Here is a 9,661-nt window from a genome sequence, read left to right as displayed (position 1 = left end):
TTGAATGATACAAGCAACTTCTTACACTGCTTGGTTTGATTCAATTAGTACACAACAAAATATGAAAGCTCACCATTAATTTCAACAAAGAACAAAGACAACTTTTTAATGAAAAAAATATATTGTAGCCTACTTCAATAGGAACATTAGCCTGCTATATTGTATTGAACCAAAACAATAAAAAATAATAATGATCTGGTTCTCTCTTGACTTTTTCAATGAATGTAATTTAATTAATAGAGAATAAAAACATACTAAGATAACATCTACCTAGCCTAAGTTTAATTAATCTTTTTTGTAATCTACCAGCAGCTTCTGTTGCATACACATCGTTTTTAATAGTGCAGACCTTGGGTCAAACCAATGTTCATGTTGGGGTGCTTTTTTTATTTTAATCAATGTTGTCTTTCTGGAGTCCTCGGAATGCCTCTTAATTTGTTTGTTTTTTAAACCATTTAACTGCAAAACCATTTGTATACAGGCTTTTTTATTTATTTATTTTTTTGTCCTGCGGTTGCCTTAATTCATTTTTCTGCTGTTACTACTACTTTTGTATATGATGTAGAATACGTGAATGTAAACATCTAACACAAGTACGTACAATACTCTTTCAAATAAATGTGTTATGATTTTGAATGTGCGCTTCTTACGGACAGTATTACCGGGACCTCTTTCTTTACAAATTAAGCACTGCCTTTTATAATAAATACAAATAAATAAAACCTGTGACTAAAGGCCTTTGCACACTGGATCCGTTCAGTCATTTAGAATCCGTCATCCAAACTTGTTTCGATTCCAAAATTGACGCATCACCGTCGTACGACAATTACAGATTAAGGACACCGGATCCGATAACCCATCCGAATTTAACGTGCGTCTAAACAAGAAAAAAAGATGATGAGCATTCGCTATTGCACCTTGCACACTGAGTCCAGAATTGTCGTACGACGATGATGCGTCAATTTTGGAATCGAAGCAAGTTCAATTTGATCTGATTTGACGTGCGTTAAAAATGACATTGACCAATGAAAAACGACTGGGAAGACACGTGGGTTCTTCCAGTACCCTGAACAAAATGGAAAATCTAAATGTGTGTGCCGCCAACAAAAATTACTTTATGATAAATCCAACAAGGATTACAAAGACTTTGAAAAAAAAGAACACATATGGAAAGACATTGCCGTGGACTTGGGCATTAATGTTATGTATTATAAAACATGAAATTATGAACTGATAGCATACATAAATACGCAGATTGTGTGCAGTATAGGTTATTACAAGCATATACTTTTTATTTCAATTGTAGTCGAGAAAGTAAAGAAACAATGGCCTAACCTGGAGACACATCAGAGAAAGAAGCGTGACCGGGCAAGAACAATTATGGCTTAACAGTCAGAAAAGAGGGGCAGTACATGAAAGTGATGGAATTTCTGGCTCCTTACACAGAGAGTAGAAGGTTATAATGGTAAAGTATTTTCGGTAGCTCATTGCTAGCTTCACAACTTTAGATATATTTATTACAGGAGCGAGTAAATATTGGTCATATGGTTTCTGATGCTGTGACAACTGTGTTGTGTAATATCATGTTGTTTTTTTAAATGTTTTTATTGCATAACAACATTATTGTAGATCTAGTAGAAACGTAATAATTAGCAAACGTTATAACTTCCATCAGCGTTTGCTGATCATTAAGTTTATACTAAATTTAACATTTTTTGTGTTCAAAGTTATGTAAGAATTACACCGTGTACTAATTTTTTTTTTTTTTTTTTTGGTTCCTGGGTAGTAAGTGTTATTTCCTAATTGCTTATGCCTCAAAAGTATAGAAAATGGCTATTATTCCCCACAAACTTTGCTTTTGTGACCAGGACAGTGATATCTTGAAATTTACCTATTTTCCAGAACATTCCAGATAGATTCAGTGCTGAGTAAACTTGGAGTAACTTCTAGAACTTTCTAGAACTTTCTAGTAATATAAATAGTAGTATAAATACAGGGGCCTTAAGCCCACCAGTTCAGTTTAGTTCCAGCTGCCTAAGTGGATACATATCTGCATTTTTCTGAGATGGCATCAAGAGGCTGCAAGCATCCGGCAGATGCATTTTGCTATGTCTGCGGCCAATTTATCAAGACAAGAGTGAAAAAGTACTCCGTGGAAGCATCTGCTAAGATGTGTGAGGCCTACAAGGCATATTTCGGCATGCCTGTCGGGGATCAAGACAAACCCTGGGCACCTCATTTCACCTGTGAGCACTGCAAAAAAACTCTGGAAGGTAAGATGGACAATTGTTATAAAATTTGTTAACATTTTTAAAATTGTAAAAGTTTTTAATTTTAAAATGTTTTACAATTTTCAATGTTATTGAAAAAATATATCATATATGAAAAATGTTGCGAGAATCTCTTACACATTAGTCATGGGTGAAATAAATGTATTTTTGTAGGATGGTACAGAGGGGAAAAGAGAGCCATGAAGTTCGCTATCCCAAAAATTTGGCGGGAACCCACTGACCACTCAAGCAACTGCTACTTCTGCATGGTGGACCCTTCCAAATGTCGGACTGGCAAGAATGCACCTGCTATCACGTATCCGGACCTTCCTTCATCCATTGCCCCGGTGCCACACTGCCATGAGCTCCCCGTACCCACTCCTCCGGAGAGAGAGCAGCCGTCTTTAGAAGAGAGCAGCAAGTCAGAGAGCGAGGAAGACATTGTAGATCCAGATAACAATTTCAGAGGTGGAGCTGAGGAGAGAAACCCATACTACCCCAACCAAAAAGACCTCAACGACTTGATTAGAGATCTTGGTCTCACCAAGTCCAATGCCGAGCTTTTGACGTCTAGGCTCAAGCAGTGGAACTTGTTGGATGAAAGTGTGCAAGTCGCAGATCAGAGGAAGCGTCACCAACCTTTTTCCAGCTTCTTCACCCGTCAAGATGGGCTCTGCTTCTGCCACAATGTGACCAGTCTGTTCGAGGCAATCGGAATCGCCTGTAACCAGAATGAGTGGCGCCTCTTCATTGACAGCTCATCCATGAGCCTCAAAGCCGTGCTGCTCCATAATGGTAACAAGTACCCGTCTCTTCCCCTGGCTCACTCGGTGCACCTCTAAGAGGATTACAACAGCATCAAGACCTTGCTGGACACCTTGAATTATGATGAGTATGGCTGGGAGGTCATAGGAGACTTCAAAATGGTGGCATTCCTGATGGGTCTCCAAGGCGGTTTTACCAAGTTTCCTGCTATCTTTGCTTTTGGGACAGCAGGGACACCAAGGCGCACTACCACAGGCGGGACTGGCCACAGCGGACCGAGTTCTCTGTGGGGAGCAACAACGTCAAGTGGGAGCCACTGGTGGACCCCCGGAAGGTGCTGATGCCACCACTGCACATCAAATTGGGCCTTATGAAACAATTTGTCAGAGCTCTAGATAAGGAGTCGACAGCCTTCAAGTTCCTTCAAGACTTCTTCCCTAAGCTGTCTGAGGCAAAGGTCAAAGCCGATGTCTTCGTCGGACCACAGATAAAGAAGATCTTGGAGTGCAATGAATTCCCCAAGAAGCTCACTAGTAAGGAGAAAGCAGCTTGGAACAGCTTTGTCGCAGTGGTTCGGGGCTTCCTGGGCAATCACAAGGCCGAAAACTATGTGGAGCTGGTTGAGACTCTGGTGAAGAACTACGGCACAATGGGCTGTAGGATGTCCCTCAAAGTCCATATCCTTGATGCTCATCTTGATAAATTCAAGGAGAACATGGGAGCGTACTCGGAGGAGCAAGGCGAGCGCTTCCACCAGGATATACTGGACTTTGAACGCCGCTACCAAGGACAGTGTAACGAGAACATGATGGGAGACTACATTTGGGGGCTGATTCGTGAAAGTGATTTACAGTATAATCGTAAATCTCGAAAAACTACTCACTTCTAAATCTTTTGTAGTCATTTTTGTATTACTTTAGTATAAATACATGTTAATTTGGATTCATATGTTGTTTTTGTCTGACTTTATGTGAACAAAAAGACACAAATTCACTCGTTTTCTCACTGGAAATAGGTAAATTTCAAAATATCACTGTCCTGGTCACAAAAGCAAAGTTTGTGTGGAATAATAGCCATTTTCTATACTTTTGAGGCATAAGCAATTAGGAAATAACTCTTACTACCCAGGAACAAAAATTGTGTTACATAGTGTTATTTTTTATTAAAATACTGAAACTAGGTATATTTACTACAAAGCCTTTAAAGACATTAACGCATCTAGTGTGCAATATATTGACGCACGACTTTTTCGGATGACGGATGATAAATGACGGAACGGATCCAGTGTGTAATTGCCTGACTGACTAAAGGTCGTGTACAACGGGGTACTTTCAGTTACTTTTTCTGCTTGTTTTTCTTGTTCACACGGATGTTGGGACAAAACGATTTTATGCATCCTCTCACAAATGATTCACATTTGCCAATTTTTAAATCACGAACAACATCCAGTTGTTTAACCCCACTTTTGACTTGATCAATAGCTTTTAACTTTTCTAAGACTTTTTTTTTATGCAGTAATGATGTACTGAGCAGTAACCATAGTGTTGAGCTGGAAAGAAAATTCAACCACCAAATCTAATAAGGCTAATCATATTAGTGCTATTTTATTTTTCGTTATATTATATTTAAACTAGAAACGTACCGTGTTTTTTTCTAAATTGGAAAACATTGGTATCACCTACATACATAGTTTTAATTGGTTGTATTTTGTCAGCTAGCCTTTGTATGTGTGGTTTTCATTGGTCGCATTTGGGCAGCTGTGTAAATGGTTTCATTGGGTGGAAGGGAAGTGCTTCCTACAGTACATGTATACGACTGTATCATGAATTTGTAGTCAGTAATAATACAAGATAATACAAGATATTTTTATATTTTTATTTGCTGACTGCAAGTTCTGGGTGGGAGGGCGTTGGATTTATATCTCGCACTGTGTGCCATCAATGATCGGTACAGCCCTGGTCTGTACTGTACTGGAATAAAATAGAGAAAACATCCATGAAAAAGGATGGCTGTTTTATAAAAATGTAGTGCTAGAGGCGCAACACAATTACATTCCAAAAGTAGACAAATCTAAATCTAAAACAAAATTGCCAAAATGGTTTAATAGATCAATTTAAAAAAATGTTCAGAGAAAAAAGGCACTTTACAGAGCATTTAAAAGGGACCAAGAACAAAGTACACAGAAAGAGTACTTGGAACTGCAAACACAAGTCAAAAATGAAGTTAGAAAGGTCAAGAGAGAGATAGAAATCAATATTGCTAAGGGGGCTAAAACGAATTCCAAAATGTTTTTCCAATATTATAACAGCAAGAGAACATTCAAAGAAGAGGTAAAATGTCTAAGAGATACAAATGGCAAAATCGTAGATAAAGAGAAAAAAATAACAAATATATTAAATGATTACTTTTCACAAGTTTTTAAAAAGGAGGATACGGGTAACATGCCCCACATGTCGACCTGTTCCTATCCTGTTTTTTTTTTTTTTTAATTTAGTCGTTGCCAATTATTTTTATTATTTTCTCCCAATTTTTTTAAGCTCAGCTCACCGCTAACACCCCTGCATTGACTCAGGAGGGCAAAGACAAACACACGCTGTCCTCCGAAGTGTGTGCCGTCAACTGACCACTTTTTTTCACACTGCGGACTCACCATGCAGCCACCCAAGAGCTACAGCGTCGGAGGACAACGCAGCTCTCAGGCAGCTTACAGGCAAGCCCGCAGGTGCCCGGCCAGACTACAGGGGTCGCTGGGGTCAAAAGGCATGTGGGAGACACAGCAAACATGTGGAAAAAGGTTCTCTGGTCTGATGAGACCAAAACTGAACTTTTTGGCCTTAGCGCAAAACACTATGTGTTGCGCAAAGTCAACATCATCCCCACGGTGAAGCACGGTGGTGGCAGCATCATGTTATGGGGATGCTTTTCATCGGCAGGGACTGGGAAACTGGTCAGGATTGAGAGCAAGATGGATGGAGCCAAATACAGGGAGATTCTAGAGGAAAACCTGTTTCAGTCTGCAAGAGACCTGGGACTGGGGCAGAGGTTCACCTTCCAGCAGGACAATGACCCTAAACACACAGCCAAAGCTACACTGGAGTGGTTTAAAAACAAGAACCTGAATGTCTTAGAATGGCCCAGTCAATAGCCAGATGTGCAAAGCTGGTAGAGACTTACCCAAAAAGACTCACAGCTGTAATTGCTGCCAAAGGTGCTTCTACCAAGTATTGACTCAGGGGGGTGAATACTTATGCAACCAACAAATGTCTTTTTTTTTTTGTTTAATTAACTTTTGTGTCACAATAAAAACATATTTTGCACCTTCAAAGTGTTAAGTATGTTGTGTAAATCAAATGGTAAAAATCCCAATTAAATCCATTTTAATTCCAGGTTGTAACACTACAAAATGTGGAAAGGTCCAAGGGGAGTGAATACTTATGCAAGGCACTGTATATATTAGTGCTGGGACAAACACAGGATTTTCATGTTCGGATATTTGCTCATAATTTAAATATTCGTTTGGATATTTGTTCGTTTTCAAAAAGTAATAAAAGTCATTATATTGCTCAGAGACAGGCAGAGACAGCACAGCAGCAGGTGCAGGGGGGCATGGCCGTGGCACCTGTGTGTGTGTGTCTTTATTTTACAGCAAGACCTTACAATATGTAACACGTTAAAATTGAAAAATATCCCTGGGGTAAAGAATAAGTTGTGTAGGTCTTACTTCACCCCACTGAATTAACTACAAAACAAAGGATGCCAAATAGCAGTTCAAGTTCAATGTTGTTTTGTTTATTCCCGAAATAAATAGTACATAAAGTTGACACCACATTTTATTTATTATTTACTTTTTTTTCATTCGTTGCAATTGCCGTTTCTTCGCAGTAAACAGTGGTCATAGACACATCTTCATAAAGTAATAAGATGAGGTTTACTTTTGCTTTTTTGTAGCTGAAAAAGCAAACGCAAACTGAAATTTAACCTTTAAACACTTCAAATAAAACAAATGTGGAAATGGCTTTGTAAAATGAAGGGGAAACAACCTCACTGTTTTGGTTCTCGTTTATTACATTCCACATAACAGAAAGTTGCAACAAAAATATATAATATATACAATCTGTATAAAAATCACTACACAACATTTCCAGCAAGTTGGGTACTGTTTAAGCAAGGCATTTCAGAATGACTTGTCTTTTTTCTGTTCCATGAGATTCTGACTTGCTCTAAAGTAGCACAATGCGTTTTTGACCCAGATGGCCTCCACAGATATCACTATGCATGCGTGCGCATAATCTGGTTTGTTTACTTCTTGCTATCTAAAACTTTTAAATAGAGAGAGCTGCTGTGTTGTTCCTGTTTTTTTTATATATGTATTAATCTCACATATCACACAGAGCTCTGTTTCATTTACCATTTTTAAACTGTCATGCAATTTCTGGTGAGGTGGTATTCACATAACTCCAGGGGGATTTGGTATTGTCATTTCTAGCGAGCATGAACATCAGATTTTTGTATCCAAATACATGTTAAAAAACATTTGTTCAAATTTCCAGATATTTGTCCCAGCACTATATAGGACGCTGTGTGGTCTAGTGGTTAAAGAAATCGGCTTGTAACCAGGAGGTCCTCGGTTCAAATCCCACCTCAGCTACTGACTCATTGTGTGACTCTGAGGAAGTCACTTAACCTCCTTGTGCTCTGTCTTTCGGGTGAGACGCAGTTGTAAGTGACTCTGCAGCTGATGCATAGTTCACACACCCTAGTGTCTGTAAGTTGCCTTGGATAAAGGTGTCTGCTAAATAAACAAATAATATATAGAATTGTAGACATCATACGCTCACTCAGTCCATTGCACTGCGGGTGGAAACTTGTAGTGTGTGTATTTTTGACATTTAGAAGCTTGCATGTTTCTCTGACTATGGCTGAAAGAAAATGTGTACCTCTGAATGTCTGAATGCAGAAATGCTGGCATGCCATGTCTACAGATAACGCAATGAAAAAAGGCATCAGCAACTGTAGATCCTTGCATGTCCTTCTTTGTTACTAGTTCAATGTACTTGGTAAGATAGTCCACAAACACAACAACGTAACGACTTTCAGTGTCTCTACATTTAGGCAATGGGCCCAGAATATCAGTGCTGACCCACTGAAAAGCTTCAGTAGCTACCGGCATAGGAACTACATTGGCTTTTGTAGGTTTCACTGGTGACTTTCTTTGAGTGCAGGTCTCACATGATTTTACAAACTGAATAATGACCTTGTTCATATGTGGCCAGTAAAAAGCACTGTGGATGCCCATGTCTCCACCAAACAATGGAGAATCATGTGTTGAGTGAAGGACCTCATAAACAAGGTCACTTGAACATGTGTTCTGTCAGTGCGATGGCGCTTACCTTCTTTAGTGTAGATGTGAAACAGCACACCCTCATTGAGAAAGTACTGTGGAGTAAGTGTAAGGATGTCTGCTTTGCTTTTGTTGAGGCAGGGTACCAGATTCTAGGTAAGCAATAACATCAGTGTACTGTAAATCCCTTCTCTGGTCATCTCGCAAGGTGTCCCATGAAAGCACAGAATGTGCTGAATGCATAAGTCTGGCTGCATTACACACAAGGTTTGGTTTTGGGTTAAGTGGGTATTTTGGGTATTGGTGCCCTGAGCAGCTTGAGAGGCATGAACAAGGGGTTTGTCAGCAGTAGAGTTCAGTGTGGGTATGTCAGCAGAGTAGAAAGGTAGAACATCTAAACAGTGTTCCTGTGCATTGTCAGCTGTAGGATATTGATGTCGACTTACTCCATCAGCATTGGAATTATCTCTACCTGGTCTGTACTGGATCTAGAAGCTGAAGGCTTCTAGATCCAAGTTATGACAGTTGAAAATATTTGTAAACTTGGGAAAGTACACAATAAATAACTTGTCTCACTCCAGATGTGTTAATATTCCAACTATTCTAATTAGCTTTTTTAATTCACATATAATTCTATGACAACATGAAAACAACCATGATTGTTCAGCACAGAGACTCCACAATGAATGAATGGCAAAGAATGATGAGGATTTTAATTGCAGATGATTTATGAACTGTGAAGGGCGCTCAGGGCCCGATGACTGTGGTGGTCTCTCAGGGCCCGAGTGAATAATAAATTTGGCTGGAAAAACATGAACAGTTACATGCATCCCAGTGCCACAGATAGGAAGTGGCTATGGGCCACCTCGCCCCCAGGACGAGGCACGCTGCGAGGTGGTGGCTGGGGAGGATAGAGGCCGAAACAAAAAGAAGCGACATGAAAGAATAACACACAGAGCTTTTATGCGCTTGCTGATGACGTATTGGTTAGGGGCAGATTCTACTTTCCAGAAAAGCAACCAACTTTACAATTCAGTATGGAGAATCTGCAATGACTGAATGGCAATGATTGAATGATGATGATTGCAATTGAAGATGATTTATGAACTATGAAGGGTACTCGGGGCCCGATGACTGTGGTGGGCTCTCAGGGCCCGAGTGAAAGATAAATTTGGCCGGAGGCCTCGTCTGTGGTTGCCCGACGGCTACCTGCGCGAGGCCGGCTGGAAAAACATGAAGTTACATGCATCCCAGTGCTGCAGATAGGAAGTGGCTGTGGCTTCCT

This window comes from Acipenser ruthenus, chromosome 1 (assembly GCF_902713425.1).
Source record: "Acipenser ruthenus chromosome 1, fAciRut3.2 maternal haplotype, whole genome shotgun sequence".
Lineage (NCBI taxonomy): Eukaryota > Metazoa > Chordata > Actinopteri > Acipenseriformes > Acipenseridae > Acipenser > Acipenser ruthenus.
This window is presented reverse-complemented; position numbering follows the sequence as displayed.